Genomic DNA, 27,687 nt, shown 5'->3' on the forward strand with positions numbered 1-27,687 from the left:
GTAAAGAGGACATCGCGTCATTAAATGTAGGAACAACCAATCGAGTCGCAGGCACGAAGTAATTGGATTCTTGGTATTCCACGAGTCTCGTTCCCGGGGCACGGTGATTTCTTATTACACAGATTACGATCTGTTAATTACACATTAATTAGCAGGCCACAGGCGTCTTGGTTTCCCTTCACACGTACATTTTCTCCCTTGAAACCCTCGCGTAGCGCTGATCGGTCGCAGATGACACTCGCGTAAGTCGCTCGAAGCGACTCGCGCTAACGGTCCAGCCTCGAGCCGCAATCCAAACAGCCTTCTGACCTTTCCAATTTTGGCGCCCGCCTGGCACGCCAAATATTCCGCGCCGTTAGAAATCGGCCGAGTTCCCACGAGCCAGAGACGCGCCACGAGGCACAGCGAGCTCCAAACCGCGGAACAATAAGATCAGAGCCGGTCCTCCGCCGCCAGGTAGAGCGAATTTTCGGTCCTCGCGCATGAATCACTCGGCCTTCAGCCGCTGCAAGTGTCCTCGGTTCTGAAACCACGACTCGATGCACCAGGAACACGTGGCCCTACGTCATTCCCTTCGATTTCACGCGCACTGCTCTCTCGAGAATATTCGGCGAGCGCTGTCAGGCTGAAAGAGAGCCCAGCGAATGGTAGCTCGTTGCAGCCACTGTGGAATCTGAACCGATGCACAAGGGTGTTCCCGACCAGTATCTTTCCGTCCAAATTCCTCGGAGCAGCTCCTCGGAAATTGAGAAGGTCTCTCGAGCTGTCGGTTACGGTCCCGCCACAAAGGGGGATCCTGTCTGGTCACTCGAGGGACGAGTTTTAAGCCGCTGGAACCTTCCACGAGCCACTTGGATCTATCGGTGCTCGGCGAGACGATCCAGCGCGGAGGATCGACGAACACTTGGGACGGTCCTGAGCTGCTCCAGAGATCCACTTCCTCGGGACGATGCACTTGGGGGAGACACATTCAGAGGGCTCTCAGCACTGGGGACACCAGAAACCGTGTTTCCAGTGTCGCGCACAAATCACACGCGGTATCAGCGCCCATAAATCCGCGCTTCCGAGGCGTCGCGCAGAAACGGAGCGAAGGTCGGGCCCAGACTGTTGCGCTCGGACTTCCTCGCGGAGGAAGCGGCCAGGTGAGAGGGAGCGCGAGAGGCTGCCGAGGAGGCGACTCGGAGCGTTTCTCGGCTATTCCAGGGGAAGAGCTCGGAATGCTCGGTCGTCTCGCGAGGCGTCGCTGGGCACCGAGCTCCGAGGCTCTCAGACCGACTGTTCTCGACGAGAAATCTCTCCTCCTGGCAGCCTGGCGGCCGCGTGCCGGTTGCTATAGTACGGCAGACTGTTGTGCTCGCGCGGGCACGCCGCCACTCCGCCTCGACGGGTTGGTATAGCTTCGTACTGAGTCGTGAGTAGGGATGGGATCAAGTTCTATATGTACCCGCGGATCTGAGTCAATTTCAATACACAGCTTTCGTTTCAGGGGCTTCCAATATGCACTACTATAAGCACTGATGTTTTACTGATTATACTTATTATGTAGTTGAAGTATATGAGCTGGTTTTGAACCTAGGAATGAGTACTGTTGGGAGTTTAGAAGGTGTCAGTGACTCTGGATAAAATAAAGAAGCTCCTAGTTTTAAGTCCTCATAAAAGGCCTAGGTCAAGGTTCTTCTTGGTGATCTTCTTGGTCAAGGTTCTATTATACCGATTACATTTATCAAAGTAATTAGGGTTCGAATATTTCTCGTCTAGATTCGAGTATACTTACAAGTCTGCTTTCTTTTTCCAAGTACTCGCGAAGTGTTCGAACCCATGCAGTCAGATTCGAACCTACTTCCAAGTATACTTAAGCCCATCTCTAGTGAGTTGCCGACGACCACTCGGCGACTGTTCGGGACCGCAAGGTGGGGGCGTGTACCGCCACCTCGACTCGTCCGCTGCGTACCGAGGAATTTTACTACGGGGCCTTTTATCGCGATGCACAGGCCCGCGGGGACCCGGTTCCCTTTGGCATTCCTGCGCAGCGCCGCCTGCGGACCAGCTATAGGATAGACCTATCGCGCGACAAGCGGGGCTATGTTAATGGGACGCTCTTCAAGAAAACGAGGAGCGTTTTCTGAGGCGAGCTAAGTGGGTCATTTCCGGAGTAGAGAGCCTGCAAGCTGCGATTAATGTCGATTTCTACTTGTTTCAATTTTTTATTTCGTTAGGAGACGCGGGGAGACGTTTTCGAGTATTGGAGTCGAGAGTCTATTGGGTATCTGATTGGAGTGATTGTTATTTTCAGAGTTATGGACAGGCGAACTGGATGGAGAAATTTTGAGAAAGTTATGTGTCTATGTAGAATTTCATTCCTGATATTTGATTTGTATTTCAGAGTTTAATGCCTGTAATTAATTCTTCGGTGCTTCGGGGATTTATATGATAATTTATGTATTAGAATAGAGTGAGGAATAGTTATAATATTTGAAAAGTCACTTGAAAATTTGTTGCAGAATACATTGCTTTGTAAAAGAGTGACACATCTAGAGTCGTTAAATTTTGAGGTCTCAATAGCAGCTAACACTAAAAATGAAAAAGTTGTTCTTTAATCTAGTTATTACTACAGTATGTAATATTCATAGAAAAAGAATCTTTCACTGCCAAAGGATTGTATAATTAATAATTTTCTACTCCAGTAAATATCAGACGGATTTGCTCAGAAATTTAGATACTTTTCTCAGCTGTGTTACTCTCCTAGCAAATTAACAATATGTGTCATTTCAAAATTACTGATAAAAGTTCACTTACTCCAGAGACGAATGTTGTACTTTTGGAGCTTGGACTATCAGATATTTTTAATAGGACATAAAATGCCACTTTCGTGCGTTCCTTACCTGCAACATAGAAAATGAAATATGTCTGTAGAGTGTAAGATCAAGTTAATGCATGAAAACAATAACACATTCCATAGTTTATGATCTCACATTCATTCTGAGGTGAATCCTTTGGAATGATGCACATTTTCTTATAATATCAAATCTGAGCGAGATATCTAGATATTCTGTTCCTTTTGACTCGGTTTATAAAATATATGGTAACAGAATGAAGAGTTATGCAAGTACGTGAAATTTATTACTCGTTTAATCCCTTGGGGATATAATTTTTGCTGAAAGAATGCGTACTTTATTTACTTTCTTTGAAATATTCCCAAGTAAAATCTCGCGAGCTAAGTGCGTTGAAGTAGATAGAAGAATGTTACTGGGAATATTCCTGCTCTGAGCCACAAAGGCTTAATAATTTAACAAAGAAATCGTTGCAGGTTGAAGACCTTATCGAGAAAGACAGAAATTCCTTCTACAACTTTCAATGTTAAATTATTCACTCGAACGGTACCCTGCCTTTACAAAGTGTTCTTCCTCCTCATTTTTAATTATGAACTGAACGATTTCATGAATTTCAATGCGCAGTATTTCCCACTAGCAGCATCGATCATTGAATAAAAGTTTCCCGATAATCGAGGTATCTGTTGTAATCGATACTACGATGGAGTCAATAAAATTGATTTGATCTATTTTTCAGATAAATCAATGAGGCATAACGATCATGGAAAACTGGTTTACCTGTCTATAAGCTTCTTAGAAAATGAGTAATATATGCAGAAATAACAAAAAGGGGAAATTGTTCATCCCTCGTCAAGTTGTGAAATGGTTCTGCCGTAATTTAGCAACTTCCTCAGATCAATTTCGGTATTAATAGTTATAATACTCTTATAGTTTACCCAGAACTAATTTAACCATTTGGTATTTCTACCAACATTCGATCTACCATAGTAGTATTCGCTACAGAACCTGATCCGATTTTACGAACAGTAAATAATACGTTTGCTGATTAAGCCAACAATTTTCCACGATACTGGTGAAACATACCAAGAGGATTCTGCGAAAAAATTTGTTCCTCGAGCTATTTGGTAACCAATGATAAAGTTACTAGGGAGATGGTATCACTTGCCGAGTGGCCGACGACAGTTCGAGCTTCGTAAGAGCATAACGAGGCGTACCGGTTCTTCCAGCAGTTATGTGCCAAGGAATTTCACTATAAGGTTTATCGCCTGGAGGTTTATGTGTTGGAACTTCGTTGTCCTGGTATTTCTTGCCGATATGGAAGTAGCATACGAGGAAGTTTGTTCTAACAGAAATATTCGATCGGTCCTGAAAATGTTCTGCTAAATAGAAATACGTTCTCGTCGCAATTTCTGCTGATACGAATAACAGACAGCCGCATCATCGAGCAAATTTACGCGCTTCAGTAGCCAAACACTGATCATAAGCAAGCGTTAGCCCCGTTCTGATATCGCTTTATTAAGGAACTTTGCACTGTACCAATTTTTCTGATTAGCTTCTGCATTTAGCGTGAGATCCATTTGAAGACTTCAGTCTAGAATTTATAGTATCTTCCGTGTTTATTGAACACTGCATTGTTGGAGGATATTCATAGATAGATTAGATAACACTGTTCTCGAAAACGATAATGATACTTCAGTCGCAAGAGATCCATGCTTATTTCTTTATAATTCTTTTATGTCGATACTACGTGTTAGAAATAGATCTCCAAAGAAATAAAGTTTTTCGATATACATACTTCGTCTCTTATTATTATATGTTTGCCCAGAACAATTTTTAAATTAAGCTACCCTACCTTGTTCAACTTTGAACCAAGAAATGACATTTTTCTTGATTTTTTAAAATTCTTTTAGTTAAAAACTGTTTTTAAAATTTTTTAATATTAGACAGAATCATTTTCACAATCTGGCGAGTGATTTCAGCCATTTGCTAACTTTTGCCAGCTGGATGCTCCTTTGACAAATGAAACAACTTCATTCCCCCCTGCTGAGATTTAAATATTCGCCAAGGGCTGGAAATGTAATGCTTCCAAACTTCCGGCCGTTTGGATCGAAAATAAATCACGCATGCAGCTCAGCAGCTTCTCAGCTCTTCATTCCTCGAAACTACTCGGAAGTAATCTCTCGACTGAATTAGCCGACGCCGTTTATAATGCCATCGGCTTCGAATAACGTGATGAACGTGAGGCGATTGCACGAATCAGTGGCTCTGCCATCGACCATACAAGTTTATCGCGGTGTACTGCAATTTCGAGCGGCTCATTGCCCCGCTTTTGTGCAATGTCGTGCACGAGTTCACATGCAACATGTTCCACTGGATAAGATAGCTGCGACCTTCGACTAGCGTAACAGTTATGAGTAAATTGTGGATGTTTATGCACTTTTGGGAAACGTAAATATGCCAAAACGTGTACAATGCATGTAATATTTAAAGATACCCAAAATACTGAAAGTCATGCATACGTATGTTTCTCAAGAAAAATATAAGTTTGCATAAACATCAGTCTATGTATACCCCAAGGCAAACGCAAATAAGTAAGCACACTCTCTCATTCTCATAGCACAAAATTTTTTCTTAGGGGAGAATTTTAAGAAAGAATAAATGGATTGCAAACCAACCACTGTTGACGTAGAGGAAGGCTGATCATGGTTTGATTAAAGTGAACGTTCAGACTTTTCACTCTGTGATTCAGCCACAGTGAAAATGAAAAGTTATTTAACATAAGAAATAACAGGTTTACATTTATTACTGTAGCTTCACTATGGATGAATCATGCATTCGTTTCATCAAAAGTAGAGCGAGGCTTACTTCCTTCACTGTTCACTTTCAATGCTCGCTTTGGATGAAATGCAGATGGAAACAATTTTTACACTTTTCACGGTGGCTGAAACATCCAAAGTGAAATTCGTCTTTACTGAACGAGTGACTGACGACTGAAAATATATGCAATTCTAACATTTGCATATTAAGTATTCTCGTTTCCCACGTGTTCGTTTCGATTCCCGAAAAATTCGTCTCGAAAGGTCGTTAAACGAGCTGACCTCTGTCACAGTCACAATATTCCTGCTAGCCTTCCTTCCTAGCAGCGACTCCCTTAATTTACTTTGCATCCCCGATTAACTTTATTAACGCTGTCGGTGACATATCAATTTTCCTTGGCGAGTACGTAACTCGTATGGTTAGGGCTCCCTAAGTGTCGCGGAGGGTTCTTATTTTATTTATGCGCGTGGAAGGAGTTACTGGATGGCTGAAGAGACGAGAGGCTAGACACGAGAGAGGAGCGAGATGATAACTGGATGCATGAGTCTGCACAGGCTGATTCAGAACGAGAGGTACAAGTTTAAGATTAGATTTAATAATGGTGGGTTTTATCGCTGAGTCTCGACCGAGTAATAAATTATTTTTATTATTATTAAGTGGCTCGTGAGGTATTCCATTTTGTAAAAGAAATATAAGTAGGATTTAAATTGAACATAAATGTAGCTAGATAAAGTTAATCCATCAAGAGATTTCTTTTGCATAAAATATTTTTTTTAAGATTTAGTATTTCGTTACGAACTGCCAGGAAAATTAAACATTCAGTTAATAGTTGCTTATCAATTCAACTGCATGAAAATTCATTTTTTTTTTAATATTACGAGCTAGTTAAGATTGTACCACAGCTTTGAATCATTCTGTAGAAGTCACCCTAAAACTGGATGGAATAGACGGAGCACGGAATATTCCGCGTTCTCGTGGCTGTTGACATACTTATTATTATAGCAAATTTTGCTGAAAGTTCTTGTAGACGTTAGTATAATAAAGCCGTATATCTTTCAAGCTTTGTACTTTGTATTTGGAAAAGACTGTGCTACTGCTGCGAAACCCTTGTTCAATACGTAAATGCCTGCTTAAAATACGATTCCTTTAACACCACTATTCTATTAGAAATTCCAAAAAATTATCCTATTATTCTTACACTTTTCAACACCCACTGAAAATTCTTGTCCACATACTCACATAAATTAATATAACCCAGAATTATACAAATGAGTTATTCTTAAGTGACACAGCAATCAAAGTGTCAAAAGGTGCATTTCTTCTAAGTGCATACAAACTGCAGCAATCAGTAAAACCAGAATGTTACCATAATAATAATAATAATAATAAAGAACACGATCCCCAGAATAAAAAGCTCAGACACTTCGTCCAATACCTTTCAGACGCAGTTTTCTTTTATTCAATTAGAGCACGTTCCACGATTTAAATAACGTCCTCCACCCCCGCAGGGCGTAAAATTCCAACGCTGTCGCGGAAAATACTCGACAGTTATCGTTCCACCGAATTTCCTTGCTGCTGCGAAAGAGCCTTTCCCGCGGGTACGTTTCCTCCAAGTGTCCAGTGTAATCGAGCATTGCCACCCCCGCTTGGCGTACACTTTGCTACGGAGTCCCTGCATCACACAGACGATCCAGCCACCCTCTGTGTGCACGTACACAGCGTGGAAGTAAATGACAACACGCGTGGCGCGAAACGTTTCAGAAGAGCTCCCCAGAAATACGCTCGATCCGTATTGTCCTGTGGAATTCCTCCAGGTGTTCTGGAATTCCAGCAACAGAGTCGATTCCCGATAATTAAACGATACGTTCCACCCTTCGACCAAGACGTTCTGTGAAATACTCCTTTCGATTACCCAGACGTTATAACGACACATTAAGGGGGAGTTTCGTGGCTCGTGGATCCTTAGTTTAATGCACTTTAATCGTGATCCCAGGATGTCGTCTCGCTTCGGGGTTTCCTCGTTTGATGTCGGTGAATTACTCTCTTCCTGTAACTCGAAGAATGTGGCCCGATACAGAGGATGAACACCAAAGTCCTGGTGCACGATTTATGGCCATGTTGTGCGTCTGGGGATTAGCGAAACGGTATCCAGAGTGAAGTAATTAAATGGGTATGTCTGATCATGCTGATAAAAAACCTTGACTGATCATACGTGTATAGAAACACTAATTTTCCCTAAATATCAGTTTTTTAATATACTTCTATTAGGTAAGCTTTTCTAAATTTCCCTAACTCACACGCATTTCTGCAATTCCTGAATTAAATCTACAACCATGTCCTATCTAAATCTGCCCCAATCCCTGCAACCAGAAAATCTGTGACCCTCCACCATATTCAAAGACAGCATGAATAACCGAGCTATCTAGAAAAATCGACCATTATTCATCCACAGCCACGACAACTTCATAACATCATAAACAACGTCGTGGTGTCAAGTACGGGGGCTGCTCGCTAAACGTCGCGTCGTTCAGAATGCGTCAAGGCGAGAAGAAAAAAGATCGTGGTGAACGTGAAGGGAAGAGTGATGGCGAAACTAGATCATCGCGAACCTGATACATAAATTATTATGCCGTGTGTGGCGTCAGGACGTGCCTGGAGGCCTACGAGGGACTCTAAGAGCGTTGCATCAATAATGGTTTCGTTCTCGACGCCAGTAATGAGACTGATTAACGGAGAAAGGTAACGATTCGCTGGATTTTCACCTGGACCATCCATCAGACAACGATTCGCTGGATTTTCACCTGGACCATCCATCAGACACGAACCACAGCCTATCTTCAGCAATTCAACGCCGATGATTCGAGTAAACGAATACAGAACGAAACATTCCTCCGTCGAAACGGCTACTAGAATCTCTCGATGAAACTAGCTACTTTATTCCAACGAAAGTTTCAAGCCACGTTAAAGACCTCTGAATCGCTGAGCGTCTCGCTCCAGAAAATCGATAAATATCTGAAAGTCCTGTGAGCGTTTTACAGGTTGATAAGCGCCTCGCGATCCACCCGCGAGTCGTGTTCACAAGTGTAGGTACTCGTTAATTAGAAGATTGATTAGGGTTCCACCGTTTGGTGAGGTGATTGCATTTGCTCTCAGCGTTCATTTGCCTCGATCTATCCGAGTAGTTAAATCTTCCAAGTTACGTGACACACATCGGCGAACTATGCAAACTAATCGGGGAAATCTCGAGGGAAGCCTCGTGCTGACAGGTTAAACTGCGAAACGAAGCCGAGTCTAATATGACAAGTAAATACGCGTAGAGGCGAGTGACTCACGCGCACGGCGAAGGGAATGGTGACACGGCGAGCAGAAATAGGTTGGGAATGATCGATAAGAATTTTAGCTAGAAAGTTCGTCAGGTTCTGTCTACGACTACCGAGCCACGAATGCATCGCCAATCTGCATGGACTGAGACGCAAGTAGAAGCAATCCTGGGTTCGGTCCAATCAGTGTTATCGATCAGATCCTGGGGATGCATTTATGGTGATGGAGATATTTTTTGGGATATATGTTTGCGACTAGATAGCCTGAAAGATATTTTAAAATTGAATTTTCTCATTTTGGGACGATATGTTTCATTCTATGTTGGTGGTAGCATAGGTGATTGTTTCACAGAAAGTTAGCGCAAGCAGATTTCGAACGTGTAAGCTGTGAAAGTCGTAATGCATTGTCGTTGGAAGTGTCATAGCTAAAAATACCTAGGAAAGCCAGAATAAACGTTTACGAAAATAACAAAGACAGTTTTATACTGTTGACCTGGAATCCAAAGTACCCCTTGGTAAGCGAGTCTGTTTAGATAAAATTAACGTTGATTCTTGAAATGCTCGTTTTACTTCCTCAAATTGGACTCAGGAAATAAATAGACGAGAAAGTAGGGCTTTCAATTGTCGTAATGCAATTTATAACAAGTGGTAGAACCGACTGCAATACAATTCACATATTTCTATTTCTATAATAATTGAAAGTATTTTTTAAATTTCCCAGTTTAATATTCTTAAACTTTCCAAAAAAGACAATAACTTCAATAAAAGATCAAAAAGAGTAAAATAAATAGAAGTCCCAAGTAAATTACCAGTCAAGTAAAAGCAGAATACCAAGGCACAGACTTAAAACACATCGATCTGTGTTTAGTTGATGTAATAATACCCAGCTCCAAGCATCCACCGCATAAAAGGTTTCACACAGGAATGACAAGAATCGGGCTTAAAGTCACTCGTTCCGTATTTATGCAATCCTTTGATGCTAAGCCTGGTTCCCTGTAAACCCATACCTTTGAAACACCCTCTGTACTAAAACTTTTCTTGCTCCACATTCGATCCTCTCAACCCTCATCTATCTCAAGACAGTATCCCAAGCATTTGTCTTCCATCCATTTTTCTATCCTCCTCTCACCACCCCTCCCATCCACCTACCCTAACAAATCGTCATCCCAAGTCATCCTCAACCATACATCAAATCAGCAAAGCCTCGACACTGTCGATGCTCGACACGATCGTTCACAGTGCTTTCCCGAGGCTCTCTCAGATTAGCACAATCGAGGACACCTCGAGGGTCCTCGAAGCTCGCCTCGCTGAAGGAAGCGCGGCGCATTGACATGGGACGAGACGTGTCTCTGAACCAAAGGAATCGAGTGATGGCTCCAAATGATCTTGATCGTGTCTCGAAGGACGAGGAAGGTGAGGTCCAAGCAAGAGGACGCTGTCAATGACTTTGGCGTGCCGGAGAAAAGTAAATATAGCGCAGCTACCAAACCAGTTCTCTTAAAATAACTCGCGGTCCTAAGAAGCGCATTCTCCATCGCATCGGTGGCTTTTTGGTAGCTGGGAATGCGACCGATCGCCACCGAAAAACGACACGTCGAGCTGATGCGAGGCTGCGACAGGACGGTGGCTCAGGGATGATCGAGAACCTTGCATCAGCTCCAGAATTTTCCTACTGCAAGATGAAATTGTCTATATATAGCAGGTCCTAGATATTGATTTTTTATTTACAGATGGTAGCAAAATTTTGGCACAGAGAGGAGTGGCTGCAGTGAGAGTAGCATTGCAGGACTCTCGAGGTAAATCGAACGATGTTACTTTTAAAAAATATAACACGCGAAGCTACGAGGATACAGTACGAAGTTCTCAAGTTTACTCTTGAGAATTGAGCTTCAGTGTGTGATAGTTTTCTTCCCTTTATTGTTCTATTGCTTCACGAAGTAAGCTGAGAAAATTGCGAAATTTAATTACTTGCGCGAACGTGTTTGTACACCGTGCTAGCGAAAATGTTTGCCTTTTCATTCTTGCTCCACACAGCTGGGCACAGTAAAGTTTCGCACGTAATAAAGTGAGATATTTGTTTATCGACGTTCCACTCGAAGTTACTTCTGAAGCATCGATCTAAATCAGGTTATGCTTCCCATGTTGCGTGCAGTGTCATGGTAAATGATATACCACTCCGTGTCAACATCAATCAATAGATGGATGATAGCGAGGTACAGACAGAAACTGTCTATTCGTACTTGATGTATTGTTCATTATTAGTAAACGCCTTAGCTGCTCAGACTATCGAGCACGATTGCTTCATCACAATTTTTTCGTAGACACTCCAACAATATTTTCTATCCTACCAATATTTAATTTTTCTTTCATTAGATCGCTGCTTCATTAACATTCTAACTTTCTAAAGTGCTCAATTGTAATTTCAAAGAGGAATTTAATATAAATAATAATCGCGAGGAAAATTTCCAAGTTTTTGCTTCAAAAAACACAGACCCTCATTTGGCGATAATATCCAGGACTCGCTTTCTTTTTAAATCCTAACGTGAAAGCAAACCTGCCTCGAAGACAGTTACAATTGACGATGAGCAAATTCCAGGGGTATCAAGAATAATTTAAAAATTTCCTGACGTTTGAAATATTCGGCTCGGGGCCTCTACCTTGGGAGGATGAAAAGAATGTCGAAAGAAAAGGGGCTACAGGAGCTTCAGCGACACCCAGCAATTATTCAGCCAAAGCTTATCCTACGGCCAGGCTCTCTTTCACTTCGGCCTGCACGTTGCAAAACACGCTTCAACGTGATAAATCCTCCACGGTAATTAAGTACCGTGTGCAAACGAAAAATTGAGACGGAGGGAAACCGTCAGGAATTTTTTTGCCACGGTCCTCTTCTGGTAGCGTCGGTACAATTTTATTTAGCATGTGTATGAGTAGGCGAATCACCGCGGGGCTACTCTTTACAGGCAGAAAATAAAATGCTGCGAATAAAATGAGGATAACGCAAAAAATTCGAGACGAGGAAAGAATTTCAGAAAGAAATTCGCCCTGACTTTGCTGAATGATTAATTAGCGCAAGAGGTGATGAAAGCGTAATGTCAATTCCTCTTTCTAATGTTTATTCCAGTGTTATTCCGTCTTTGTATTTTCCTAGTGTTCTCTTTACGATTGCTTTCCCACTGTGTTCTTTTAATTAAATTTTCAATTCTCGCTTTATTTTCTTCTACAGACTCCATTTCCCTCAATTTTTTCTTCTCGCTGTCTTTCATTACCCATCTCTCTGTTGGATCTGTGTATCTTCAGTACATCTCACCGCGTTTGCTCCTTAAGTCCTACGTGGTCTATTTCTTCCATCCTCTGCCTCCCATCTTTTTGTATTCCTCTACCACCATGTTTCTTCCCCATCTCGCTGCACTTTCACCACCATATCCTTTCCATTATATCTCCCTCATAACATTTCTTCATTACATTTCATCCGACCTGAGTCAGGTGTCTTCCTCCTCGCCCTCTTTTCACCACATTTCCTCCCAGTCCTACTGCGCCCATTCACTGTACTGTTGTCTAACGTCCATTACTTTCTTTCACTGTCTCACTGCTATCATTCCACATCTATCTACCCTACACATCCCTGTCCACGGGAATCCTCCCAGCGAAACGCTTCCAATAAAATTCGCTGCATCCAGCAGGCAGCACGTTCCCCTTCCCCGCAGGATTTTTCCACGAGCCTTGGCCACCTCGACCGCGGCCATTTTCGCGCTATCGTTTTTTAATATCTTCTGGGTAATTGGAAAGGCGCGTCGACGGGAGCCAGGATCCTCGATGGACACCGAATCGCGCTGTGGCCACGTATGAAATAGCCCAGAGCAGGAGCAATTGTTCGAATCGTCGATCCAGAAACAGATGGGCCTCGATGCCAGCTGGATAGACACAATGTACGGATATATGGATGGTTGCTCAGGAACGGCGTAATTGCGGCAACGAGTGGAACCCTCAGCGTTGACTCGCGCGAGATACCTGACCGCGCAACGACATTGAAATATTCGATCCCTTTAAACTGTCCAGCGAATTTTGCACCCTGAACCCGTGTCGACACACGCCCTGGCGTTCCACAGCCTCGTGGGGTAAATAGAATGAGGTGGTTTGCTGGGATCAGAGGAGGGTTGGATACTATGATGGGGTAGACTGGACTTGGTTGCTTGAGCAGATTCATGGATCAGCGAATAGACTTGTTTTTGGTTGATTAGATAAATGGGGGAAATTTTGTTTTAGTTTGACGTCTTTTTATGTTAGTGTTGCTGTTTAGAGGCAGTATGCATTAAAACTGTGCTGAGACATACAGTACCACGCATAAGTATTCGAACTGTGTCACATGTTGGGAAAAATAGAGGTTTCTTTGTAGTAACTGATGTATACTCTTTACATTTGTTTTGTATTTTTATTATATCTTAAAATTGAGGATATAATAATTACAGTAATTGCAATTTTATGCAGTAATTAATGGCTAGATTAAGCAATAAATATTGGTTGCTACCGATAAATCTGTAATTTTTCAAACTTCTGAAATCATTCGAACATTTATGAGCGGTACTGTGTATGTATAAAATATTTGCTTTAATGAAATAAAAAAGCCAGAACAACAGAAATTTATTCTTTGAATGTTCCTATTTAACGCAGCATTTTTATATGTATTGATTTAGTATGGTAGTTAATTCTTTTCTTCTTTTGTATTGTTAAGTGATGGAGGTGTAATTGTTTCTGTTGAATGATTTGGACAATATAATGTACATCGAGAAATTCCACGTTTTGTGAGAACCGTATATAGGTAAAGTTTATGTTGTTTTCACGTCATGTACTCGATTGTATCGTGTTCATTGTTTGATCAATGAATGGCTACTGCACGTCTGATTCATACACGTTCCAGCGAGCACTACTTGCAATCGATAACATTTGTTTGGATATTCTGGTTACGTAGCAACGTAGAGGTCTCGCGGTTTCGAGTGTCTACGCTTATCTGCTTCAGATTGCAGGTTGTCAAGAATTTGTTGAAAATATATTACTGTTACAAGATGTATTCAATTTTTTTTTCATTTATAATTAGTAAAAAGAAATACGCAAAATTGACTCTTTTCACTGATATATTCATTTCTGCATTTCTCTTTGTTATGAACGAGGAAGAATGCGCTTGTCGTAAAAAAAATCCTATTGAAACGATAAAGTACGTATCGTAAATTGAAATATTATTTTTTTGACATACGACAGGACCAAAAATAGGAGATAAAGATAGTTATTAATAAATTCAGCTTGTGTACTGCATAAAAGCAGCAGAGAATACCCCACTCATTTTCACGAATAATACGCGGTGAAAAATATGAGAAATGTGATACAAACACTTTTATTTAAAAATTGAGTTGTTTTTCACTGTGCAGCAGGAAACAGATATGCGTCTAAAAGTAATTACGTTGGTTGCCACAGGATTTATAAAAAATTTTAGGCAGCACCTCGCGAACTTTGAACTAAAATTGAGATATTTTTATATGTCCAAAACTTGTTCAGAATGCATGTAGAAATGTGGTTACAAAACAAAATTATCAAATTTTTTCCCAGCACGAATTTCCATTTAAAAAATTCTGAATTAATTCACCCTTACGGTAATAAAAATTATTCTACAAATAGCTGCTCGACAAATTCAACGTGGGACCTCGTCGTTCTCCGATATCGAGCAAAAAGTGAAGGGGAAGGTTGAATAGCGTCGGATCCATTTCAAATGCAATCCCGTGAAATACAAGAACGCTTCCGTCAGCCGCCTACTTCTGTTCCAAGGAATGGAGCAACCCCCTAGCTGCAAGCCAATTGGAACTCGAGTCAATTTTCCCCGAGTCGAACGAGATTTAAGTCAAAGGCGACGCTTCCGGTTGCTTAGACTTGCACATACTTTAGCACTCCATTATTTCATATGAAAGAAGAAAATTAAATATTCGAGAATTTGAATTACTTAGAACTGCGAAAAGAAACTCTGCCACGTGGCATAATTTTAATACGATTGAAAAGTGGCTGCAAATGTCTGATCGATAACCCATAGAGATGATAGCTCATAAAAAGTTATTTTCCACTATAATAAGTGGTCTATCGAGCCAATGAAACTGAACAGCCCCTGAAGTGTCTGTACAACAGTAAAGTGCCTTTCACTGTTAGCGTAAAATTTTCATTTCAACCGCCTGACTCAATTATTTCGAGGATTCATTTCAATGTGCATATTTCACTGCCGCCATGCTGCATGGGCAGAAACGTCGACTCATAAATCGAGAAGATCTGCGAGTACCATGGAACCTAAATGGATATGCAATCTGCAAATTCGAGAAAAACTGATAACGATGGAAAAAAAAGCGACTGACTTTTCCAAAAATCTCAGTGATTTTTATTATTATTATTATTTATTTGTAAACGAGCTGATTGCCCATTTTGTAAGTAATACTTTAAAAAGAGGAATTTAATTTTTTCTACTAAGCATCCTCGTTCAAGTATCATGATAAAATCACGTAGATACCAAGTGTTTCGTTAAAAGCAGAAATTCTCCAGGAAAAATTATGTGCTCGTAAAGATCTTCGATGTTCTGAGTCATACACAAAGTTTTAATGAAACATCACAAATTTCTATCGAGTATTTATCGAACAGAGTCGTGTTGGATGTCAGGATGGAAAATGTTTCGGAAAAATTGTAAAAACTTCCCGAATTTCAAGGTGCTTTAAACCGTCGAGCCTGCTGAGAAGTATGGGCACACGAGATTGCCCTTAAAGTGGCGGACGGAAGAATGAGTGTAACGGGTTGCAATCAGAATTTATAAGTACCTTAGGAACTTTTCCCGCGCAAGCCTGGGGACTTTTTAAAACTGCTATTACTTGTTAAGCGCAACGATTTTTCAAAATTACCATATCTCCTTAAATGTACTCCCTTGAAATACACCCTTCACCTTAAAATATTCCAAAATGAAATTTTTTCAATATTTTTTTGAAAGAGTAATATAATTCTCCAGAAATGTAACTCAACTCCACCAAGTTTCGCGAAAACCTATGCAGTAGAGCTGATTGAATAAAAAAATTCAAATAAAAGTGGATAAAAAAATTCCGTTACACCTTTTTCATTTAAATATCAAAGCAATTGCAAGGTGGCTACTTCTGCCCTACAGCGTGACGCTCGTGAATTTCCTCCTAACGATGATCTCTCAGCTTCAGCAACCGTTATTACATCGCTCTCGCCTAATTGACACGTTTGTGCATTTTATCCTACCCAAGGTACACGCGCGCCGTTTAATGGCTCTTTTCTCTCTGTGAGAAGGACTATGAGTAGGACTCCAAGAGTCACAAACGGGAGCGGAACCGTGTTCTCGAGTGGCCTTCATTGCATCGCCGATCCCTTTCAGCTAGGCCAGTTGCAGTTGCAACGATACGATGGAACCGCACTGATGTCAGCATACGTGTGCTTCCAAGTTTACGTTCGTGGACTAGTACTTGGCCAGCAATTGTGGAACCCGAGGCTTTTCAGGAGAAATTCGAGGGTCTCTGCCTATTCTTTCCTTTGCTTGAAATTCTATAGTTAGGAATAGAAATTTAATAATGCTTGACATGGAAATAAGTCCATGTCAAAATTGCAAGAAATCCCTTGATGACGTTAAAGAGAAACAATGGCTTTTCTTGGCTCTTAGAAAAAGAGAAAAATCAGAGACACAAATAATTTAGCATATAAATACACAATTTAAAAAAATTCATATTTTTATCTGTAAAATAAATACACAATTTTTGTATAACTCTGTCGTTTCTTTTTCTTTTCTCTCTACTTTGATCATTCCACTATCAAATCCTAGATGTCTGCACGACCTCGTTGACTTCGAAGTTATCACGATATCCTCGTTATTATTATAGGCACCAAAGAGAGATCGATAGATCTCAGCGAATCGATTGGTTAGTGATCTCAAGGAATCACGAGCGGCGAGCTTCTGGGTCGAAGGAGATCTCGGAAGAACGAAATCAAAAAAGAAAAGTTGATTAATCAGATTTCACCCGAGGTCTGCCTCAGAGAATCGTGAGACGAATGCACTTGAGAGAACGTGTCGAGTGGTCGCATAATCGTGTGAAATGATTGTCTATGGAGGACCGTAGCCTAGAATCCTCATAATCTAATCGTGGATATTTCAGGATATATTCACTACGATCTTACTTGAAGCTTCCTCGATTTATTCCATCGAGCTTTCCTTCCTCTGACAGGCTCACATCCAATTTTCAAATAAAAAAGTGTTATAAAATAGTTGTGCTGTTATTAAAATTGTTATAAAATAATTTTTTAAAAAGAATCCATTGAAATAAAATTTTCACCTCTTCGTTTTCTTATATTGATTATATCATAGAAATTGATAAAAAACCTCATCTATTATGTAGAGAAAAATTAGTAAAGAGATATTCTAGTCTAGACTCCAAATTTTCAAGTGTTCCTTGGCATATTTCTTTTATATGGAACACCTTTTTGTATCATAGTTTCTCGTACTAAATTCGAAATAAAAGTTCTTCGACACAATCCAAAGTAGCACTTTAAAAAGAGTCACGTTCTTTAGAAACGACTCATACGTGATGATCTCCTTGAAACGATCATCGATTTCTCGTATTACTATACAGAGTGCCACGAAGGACGTCAACGCCGGGGGTGGCGAGTGATCTACACGCTCCTGTGTTTGCACTTTGCACAGAGATGAATGCGCGTTTTGCCTTGCTACGTACACGGCCTTCAGCGAAGGAACTGGAACGAAAACGATGACAGTCCGTTCATGCTGTGATTTATGGCGAAGCCCGAAGAAGGCGGAGGCGATGACTAATGGCTGAGCAAATTAATTTCGAGTGTTAACGTGTACGCGAAATGTTAACGGCACTTTCGAAAATTTCCCGTACACGTCTGATCTATTAATTGGAATTCAAAAATGCACTGGAGTCCTTGAAATATTATGCCAGGAATATCCTGAATATCCTATTCGTTTACCAAAATTCGAGGTGTGATATGATTTAAATATTGAAAGGTTTAAATCTTGAAATATTCAAGCGATTCGATTTTCCAAAATTTGTTCTACTTTCCCATATGAGGAATGAGGAAACCTAACGCCTTTGAAGAAGCAAAATATATTCACCTCTGCTTTCACGAAGTAGGTATGCATCAAGAACCGATTAAACGCTGAAGCGAATTAATCTTAATCTCTAGCAGGTTTAATTAAATAACCTGAATCTACGTTAATTGACAGTCACTTTCCACTCCCCCTTAGATTCTTCAAATACCCTCTCAGCTTTCTAGATCATCCTCACGTAGCACGGAAAGGAGCACACAAGTAGTTTAACAAGCACACAGTTCCCACAAAAGTATTTACGACTGGCTGTGCAAGTGGCCACGATGTCGCGGGTTCCAAGCAACAAACGTGGAAGTTGGTGCACACGTGCACGCCTCCATCCGTTTGCTCCAGATACCAAAGAAGACGAATACGTGTTTCACCGAGTTACACATGCCATTAGTGGACCAATTGGAACGAGTACAGAGGCTGTCTTGTTTCTCGAGACCCCCTGAACGCCGTATCGAGCACCCGTGAGAGAAGGATTCCATCGAAACGTCCGAGAAAGACTCGTACGAGAGGCGCTTTCCTTGGCTGACTGGTATCAACAAAATCCCGGAAGAACGATAAGGGACCAGTTTTTGCAACGATGCTGCTGTGATCAGGCGCACCGATACTAAAAACTTTTAATTGTGCCTCTCGTAATTCGAAACCTGGTCTTTCTTGCGTGTCGTTACCCCGTGGACACTTATTACACTTAAGGGCAGCGTGGATCGTTGCCATGCTGAAATGCATAGAAAGTTTTAATGACTCGTGTCTTTTTGTGAGCTCCCTATTACCATTGCTCCATTTCTGCTCCTTTAAGTCCTTGTAATATCTGGTGCTATTTCTCGATTTTATTACTAACGGCAGAGGTATGATTACTTGGCGTCTAGGGGACATTCTCTGTTAGGGGAATATAGACTAGGTAATTCGAAATAAATAAAATCTAGAAACTGTTGAACATTTAAATTTTCAAATTCTCGAATCTTCAAATATTCAAATGCTTGAAACTTCAAATTCTTAAATATTCAAATTTTTAAATTTTCAAACCTTCAAGTATTCAAATCCTTAAATCTTTAAATTTTCAAGCCTTTAAATGTTTAAATCTTCAAATTTTTAAATTCTCAAGCATTTTAAATTTCAAAATCTTCAAATCTATAAATCTTCAAATTTTCAAATCCTTCAACATTCAGATACTCAAATCTTTTACTGGTCTTTTAGCTGCTAAATAGAACAACAATATTATTCTTCAAAATGGTTATCAAATATTGAACCCAACACCCAAAGAAATGATCCAATTCATACCAATACTTTTCCTTGCTTCCTCGCAAAAGGGAAGCCGAGGTCAGAAAGGAATCACTAAATCCTATAAATAAATATAAGGAAAAATATGAATTCCCACCGCTATAGTGCTCCACCACTGAACGATGAAAACCGATCACGTAAACAACAGCGGGGGTGTAGCAGCCAAGCAGCCCCTTATTACGTTCCCTCGTTGTTTTATCGCGCTGGAAAAGTAACCAGCTGCCCCAAGGGGAGCCATCGAAACAATGGTTCCTCTCGTTATATCCCAACGGATATTCAAAGCTTCTTCGAAACGGGTCATGAGCATGCTGCATACGCACTGCGGATATCGCGCGGTTCTCTCGCCCCCACGACCGACGACAAAGGAGTGCATCGAAAATAATAATCCCTTAATGCGGGGGATGGTCCATTTTTCGGCGACACAAGCACCCAACGACTCCTTCGCATTGTGCCCCGCCAAGGAACGACGGTACATTGTTTCCCGACGTAGTCATCAAACAGTGGGCTTAGAAGGGTCAGGCAAGGGGAGCACGGGGGCACACGAGGAGGGGATCTTTTGTGCTTGTCGAGCTTTTGACGATAAAGAATATTCCTCGTGCGGGATTCATTCTTCGCCGCTCTTCACCGTTCTTCACCGACGATTTAACCAGGACAAACGCGAGTTCGACCCGCTTCCTATCCCGTTTCCGAGCTTCCAACCCTGACCAGTTAATTAGACATCGACCCTTGGCGTTGCTCCTTTCGAGGGGATCGTTGATTTCTCGGAAGACTGCCTTTGTTTTCGAGACTTCGCGCGTTTCCACCGAAACACTCGTAACCTCCATCGCAGAAGACAGCTTTATTTTTCATGCTGGATCTTGTATTCCAGTATCTCGCTTCCCTCTGGCGTCTCAAGGACTGCAAAGGCGAGTACAACACGGCACCGTGGATCAGAGTTGGGGAATGTTTTCGTGGAAACCGCGGTCGATGATTCTCGACAATCAAAAGTTTCGCGAGAACTCTGCGCGAGGGCTTTTTCTGTTTGCTCTTGCAACATGCACTCTTCCATGACTGTCAAAAGCGTTCTAATTCCGCGCTTCTTCGCGGTGGAGTCTCTGAGGGATGTTACTGTGACGTTTGTTTGGGGATTTTGTTTTTGGTCTTGAATAGTGTCAGGAGACCTTAATGCACTGTAATGTTCCATAGTGTGGGTTTATACAAGATTTTTCTTAGTTATGAAAGGGAGTATATTTTAAGAAATTATTTAGTTTTGGAAGCAGCCAGAGTGACTAGAGAGATTTACACAAGAGATTTACACAATTCTCCAAATTTCTATCGTTACAGTTCTTCAATTCCAAGTTACGAAATTTTCTCCTGACATACGTGTAAGGAAACGAAAAGATTTCCCTTGGGTCTTAAATTTTGCATGAATCCTGCATTCAGGGTTATCTCCGATAACAGCCTTATGACTGCACTGCTCTTTCTATTTTATCTTGCTTTTATCATAACATCTACCTTGCATTGTCGCGTAGTAGGCTCACTGACGTCACTATACAGACAATCTACAACCTGCATGAAGTATTTTCTATTACGTAGTGGTTACAAATAATTAGTTTCAATAACTAAATCTTTTTAGGAACTAGGAAAGATTGCCCATGAATTAAATAAATAATTCAGATTTATCAGTCGATATCGTTTCATTCATTCACCTCCTTCTCCGTGGCCCTTCGAAATTTTACTCCCCAGACAACTTTCATTTTCCGCGATTGCGGTCGAAGATAGTGGAGCAGCCAAACAAGAAACCGAAAGCATGGAATCGTGATCTGCCAGCGTAAATAAAACGTGGGAAGCAGCTTTTGTTTCAGTAATCCCCCCTTTGCTGTGCTACGTGCTCACGCCCATTTCCAAGAACTTTATTCGATTTTTCTCGCGACCATACCACATACGTATCCCTACAGGGGTTTCGAAAAATTCAACACTAACTCTGCTACACATCCACTCGCACCTATGCTGAATAAATGAGCGGCTCCACGATCGTTCGGTTTATGATACACACGAACCCTCTTTTTGTACCACCCTATTTCTCTTACACGTATGCTGTGTATGCACCGAATAACACCCGAAACAACGCTCCGAATGCTGTGCTTTCGCCCCAGTTTCATGCGTGCCCGAAATGAAAGGTCGACCGTGTCGCGGGGTTAATTATCCGACGGTTGCGGGGAATTGATACACCGTTAAATAATTTACAAAACGTGTCGGGGAAACTGTTAACCGAAATCGAAACTGATTCCCTCGGTCGATGTTTATTTGCCTAAAATGGTAGCAGAAGGTTGTTATGCATCGTGCAAGAGGGATTTAGAACGTTAATTGAATACTTCATTAATTTGCTAACTATTTTTAGTTAGTTAAATTCTGGTCAGTTCTGGTTTCAAGTGATGTGTAGTATGTTTCAGAAATTCTGACTAAATTGTAGAAGAGTGTTACATCACACGAATTTAAATCTAGACATTCTCGTGTTATGATATACAGATGCTCTTGGTTTATTGTTCCTTCGTGTCGAAATTTCGAAATATTTCAAAAAGCTTTTAACATTTTGGAGAGTACTCGAGTCTATGCAAGCTGCACACTACATGAAATATGTGCACGTCTCGACAAAGATATACGATCATTCTTAAAAAAGGTAGGATGCACTTCTGACATCGAAGAATCATAGTTCTCTAAAACAACTTGATAGTAAAGACGTTACTTAAGAAAAATACCTGTCGACTTTGAAGCGTTGAATATCTTTCAAATTTCCTTCCCCTCGATCGACCACTCATTTTAACACGAAAAAATATTAAAGATACATATCTTGGAGACTCTGGGAACTCGACTCAAATTGATCTCTGATCGTTCCTTTTCAAAGGACTCACCCCTTGATCAAACGTAAAGAACGAAAAGGCTCTTGGACAAAGAGTGTCAAAGCAGAAAGTAGTCCCGAAGGAGAGCGAGGGCGAACGAGTACACTTTGTACAAGCGAAGGATGCATTTACTGTTCGAAGAGAGATAAGGGGAAAAATGCTCCCCTGCATCTCGTTCGCGCAAAGTAGTCGCGTTTACTAATGCGTCGCGCCACGTAAACTGTGAAAAGCCCACAGCTACATCGAGGATACCGTGGGATTCTATTTTTCATTCGGCCTTTCTTTGCCGTCAGCTTTTTTTTGCCAGACCGAATAATAAGGTTCGAATCACGTCGAGGGCTGTATTTTCCCGATGTACTTTCGCCCTCTTCCGCGGAGGAGAGATTTCCCCATCGTCACCTTTCATCGTGCTCCCTTTGTCGGCGAAACTGTGATGTCGATTGACTGTTTGAATTCGTTGTGAGCTACAAATCTATACAAGTTCCTTGGATCGTGAGAAAATAATGAGACGTTTCTATTAAATTCTATAGATATGAAATATGGACCAGAATTCTGAGGTTGTTTGGCAAAATGACCTAAGTCACATGTTCTTGGTTTCGAGATATTGGTGTTTCAAGTTTTCAGCTTTAATTTAATCTTATGGACCTGTGTCTTCTTGGAGATTTATTTCTAGATGAAAATATTCTTTTGAAGCCTTTTCTTCTTTCTAAAAATATAAATAAAAATTAAAATGGACACTTGTCATGTTCGTGAAGTAATCAGAAGTGATTCTGTTTGACTTTAAGAATGTTTTTCTCGATTATATATTTTTACAATTCTAAAGTGCAATTTTGTTCTTTATGTATCTGATATCTTGATACTTTGTATTTTATTTTTCTAAGACCAGCATCTGACAATGTAATTTATGTGAATGCATTACTGTCACGTCACATGAATTCACGTTACATACTATAGCAAATCTAAAGTGAGGGCCAAAGTTTTTCCCTTATTTCAGACCTACTTTGCTGTAATATGAAACAAATTTGCTATAATAGGTAACATGATTTCTCGTGACCTGATAGTAATGTGTTTGCACCCTTATTTTCATACGACTGAGATGATGTATGTCAGAAGTAAACTGCTGTTCTGATACATCGATAGGTGAATGTTATTCAATAGGCGGTATAAGCATATGTGTGCTCCGAAGATTTCAATGTTTCCAGGCCTATTCGTGCACGTCGGTGTTCAGAGACCTGGAAAAGCTTGTCAAAGAAATGCAAAGAACGATGCATCGCGAAAAGTATCTGCAGTCGTATTGACGAGGAATGCAGGTCATAGAACGTTCCTTTATAACGTGTCTGTGATGTATTCGTGCTCGTGAATTGCATTTATAAATCTGGTAATGCTTATGGATAACTGATATCGATGTTCTACGCGTCAGAAGTTTTTTGTGGAAATCAGGACAGTTCTGCATTGCAGGAAATATCTGTGAAAACCCAATGCTAGCCCACAGTCTAGACAAAAGTTGCTTAATTATTTAATCCCACAGGCAGGAAACCAGAATATTAAATATGTATATTCCAAGAGATTTCAGTACTCACTTAGGTTCTAATTAAACAAATTCTTTCGAAAACTAAATTCTGAAAACTAAGCTTCAAGTAAATAAAAAAGTAGTAAAACGTTCTCAAACATGAAAGCATGTTACGTACTTTGGTAAAAGTTATTTCAATTTTCAGCACTCAGAGATTGGAAATCTTTAGACCCTTCCATTATCGAGTTTTTTCAAAACAGAGTAAATTGCTTTTTGGCTTCTCCGAACTCGATCTATGAAACAGCTACGCTGTCAATCTATACACGTACAAACGCTACAATTTTACAATATTCAGGAAAAATTCACGGGTCATTCTTCCAATAACTGACGATCTGGAAGAATCAGACTGTGACTGACTTCTAAAGACTGATCTCTACGCTTGATTGCTCCCTTATTAATCAGAATTTCTGGTTCGATGTATGGGCAGGGTGCTGGCTCAAGTGGCCACCATTTATAATTAAATTTTGCACGTGCACCATCTTCCTCGTCCCTGTGCGTCCGTGTAAACTCATATGAGTGACGTTCTCGTTTAGGTCGCCCTAATGAACCTGTTATAGTTACACGTGTGTACGTATATGATTTTGGACGTGTTCAATTAACAAATGACCCCACTCCCTGCACTGTACATATCGCTGTCAAATTTTCGAGTTGAAAAGGCAGGATTAATGAACTTATTTCTAATTGAATTCACGGATAGCTACCAAAAATTGTCTGCATACTAACTGTGGGGGATGACTGTTTGAAACTGAGAAAAGTGCAGCATGGTGGAAATAATAAATGTACGCGCTTGTCAACATAACCAGCAACACTTCCTCTACAATTTCTTGATTATAAAACTCGTTCATCTTCCTTGGACCAAAAGCATCCGTGTTACATACATTTCCGTGAAAAATATCCTCCTGTTCCATGTAACAGGAGATGAATCTTGTACCTGCGTATCTTTCGTGTTTGAATTTAAACAGAAAGCATAAGATTATGTTTCATATAAAACCACGCGCTAAGGAAACGCTGGAGGCTGTAGCTTCAAGTATGTACATCGACTTTATTCTTCTGCACATTTTTCTGAAATGCTTCTTGTGCTATCCAGCTAATCCAGCAACACTCTTAAAAATGTTCAGAATTTTTATAACTCGATAATTCTTGGAATTTTTATAATCCACTTCGTAAGATCGGTTTTTACAGTTAAGAATGATTTATGAAATATTCGCAAGTAAAATACGATGAAAAGTAGGCAGGGGATTAGTGACGAAATCTGAAGAAAATCTGATAACGCACAGCGCTGTTCGCAAACGTTCGTGACCCACTGTACATATTTGTTTTAGGATAAAAGTGTTTAGGAATGTGGGTCAAGTTCGAAACAGGCCAAGGGTGTAAGCACGCTCTTGTGACTTGGATTTTCTTAATGGAGGAGTGTTAAAATGGCTTCTCGAATTCTGCTGAAGCTGTAATAAGCTGCAGTGCTACATTTATCTATGTATCTATTTAGGAGACTTATATTTAAAATATGTAGATTGTCCTGTAACAAAAATCGGAAATTATTTGTACTATGGAAACACAAATGTTACTTATTTTTTCATTTCTTTTTATAATCATTTCTTGAGAAATGGTACGAGAAAATTCAATAAAGAAAGTGAATAAAAAATAAAGAACAAAAAAGGATACTAAAAGATATTGAATCTAATAACCCTACACACTCTACAAGGCCTTTCCTCCCAATCAAATGTTTATTACCATATTCAACAACCTTAAAACCTCTTTTCTAGTTACGTCCACGAACAAGGAAAAACTGCAATAAAATTCGACAACTGTATACCCCTCGTAAATTTTGAAAATCCTACGTAACGCGTTACGTCGAAACGTTTTTGGTAATAAAACAGCGTCTCGATTTTCCTGTCTGCGCGTGAATCGAATCTGAACCGCCAGTTTCATTCGTATTCGCGACTGGTAGGAGCATGATTTCAAGGCAACGATTACGTGAGATCCCAGTCGAAGGGGGTTCCACCTGTCAACATGCATCACGTTGAAGAAATTTCCCAGTCGAGTAATCCGGGGCGGGAAGGAACAGAAAAAAGGAGGAGAAAAAAGGAGGACGTGGCAGAAATTAAAAGTCGATTCGCGCGCCGTCTCGAGGTAATGTCGTTCTCGAGTTCTCACGATCAAAGTTTAAAGCGTCTTAAAGTTACTCTGCTTGGGCATGGGATAAAAGTTCGAGATCCGTGCCGTGGCTCGTGCGTATTTTCGCTTGGTAAATCAAGCCACTGGTAGCATCGTGCCACGCGATCGGATGGGATCCAGTTTCGCGGTTAGTAGATTCAGTTTTCAGGCACAGACACGAAAAATAATCGCCAGGGAAACTATCTGTATGTTAATGCAGAGTAGCTGCTTATTCCGTGTCAGTTTATTAACGCTGGCTCGTCTGTACCAGCGGGCTCCTGGAGATCAATCTGCGTGGCTGAGTTTGCGTGGGAGTGGTCTAGATTTGAAATTCAATCGAAAAGTTTTGATCAATCGCTTGACCGTGTGATACGATAACTGGGTGGCTGGAATAATTGGATTATTCAAGAATCTCTGGAAAAATGTGGCAATCGGTATGCGAGAGGTACTTGTTAGCGAAAACGAATTTTGAAAATTGAAATTTAAATATTTTGAATAATCAGCGAGGAGGAATTTTTTATTTGCAGTTTCGAGAATTATTCTATTCCGCCTTAGTATTCTATTGCGAAAATTCCAGCCACTGAAATATACTAAAGTGACTACCTGCAGCTCGAAATTAATAGAGAGAGGCACACTGTTTTAATTGTACTCAGTAATAACGTTAACGATGTTAATTCCATACTTTAATTTAATCGAAACCTCTCATCTAGTTTGTTAATGAAATAGCTCCTCAAATTAGAATGTTCCTATTTGATTTTGTCATCTCCATCTGACGTCCTCCATAAAATGCCAACTACACCGACGAACTTCAGCCAAATTTATCTCTGCAAGAGCACTTAAACTAAAGTATCTTCTAATGATTCTGTTTTCTTGTGTCCCTGCTTCTCTAAATTATTGGCTTGTTAAATTTAATGGTAATAAGTGCAGTGACTCTCTAAGTGCCGTAAAGCTTCGCTATCTTAATAAAAAGAGCACACACACAAAAATAAAGAAGTCAAAATTTTACTAAACCAGTAGGTCCTATGCTCCCATACACAATCGATCAAATTAATTTACACTATTATAAACAATTTAATCAACACAAATGATTTTATCAAGAAAATTTCCCGAGTGCATCGTACAGGTAGTCTCCCACGACTGTCAAAAGGCAATTATTTACAGTGCAACGTGCAACAATGCATCTTGCGTCAACGTTCCTCGTTCTCGAAGACAACGAGGGCGACTTATGATCGCGTAAAGGAAACGCTTTAACAGGATAAAAGGTCTGTCTTGTTGCTCGTACAATAGTAGATTATGCTGCCGGAACAACACGAGCCCCGTTACGAAGTATCATCGACAATGCGCTAACGCAAGGAATGCAACAGCACAGATCGCCACGGAATGCGGTTATTCGGGGTTGCACTCGTCTGCATCGGAGTATGCATCACGGCACGCTGCACTTTTTCGGACCTATGATTCTTCTCGGCTCACCGAATCGAAAGAAAGGACGACGTTGCGTTGTGTCGCGTATAATGGGAATATTCACGGAATAGAATCTCATAACGAGTGATCCAGGGTGATTCTAGAAATTGGAGCAGCCTCAGGCGAAGAAAAAATGAAAAATTATGGGAGAATATTTTTGCCATGATTTTTTTCTTCGATGAATTTTCTTTTATGCTGAGGAAGCTTGTAACTAATATTTTTTTAATCATAACGA

The 27,687-nt window shown here is 40.6% G+C and overlaps 1 protein-coding gene and 1 long non-coding RNA gene across 2 annotated transcripts in view; one reads left to right on the forward strand and one right to left on the reverse strand.

The window, feature by feature from the left end:
• The window catches only part of LOC143182555 (uncharacterized), a 124,832-nt gene that overhangs the window by 58,620 nt on the left and 38,525 nt on the right, over nt 1-27,687 (reverse strand). The gene's annotated exons all lie outside the window — the stretch shown is intronic.
• On the forward strand, nt 26,014-27,631 carry LOC143182559 (uncharacterized). The gene is made up of 2 exons (XR_013002474.1): nt 26,014-26,139; nt 27,282-27,631. It is a non-coding gene; the product is annotated as an uncharacterized LOC143182559 (long non-coding RNA).

Source organism: Calliopsis andreniformis, chromosome 8 (assembly GCF_051401765.1).
Source record: "Calliopsis andreniformis isolate RMS-2024a chromosome 8, iyCalAndr_principal, whole genome shotgun sequence".
NCBI classification, from domain to species: domain Eukaryota; kingdom Metazoa; phylum Arthropoda; class Insecta; order Hymenoptera; family Andrenidae; genus Calliopsis; species Calliopsis andreniformis.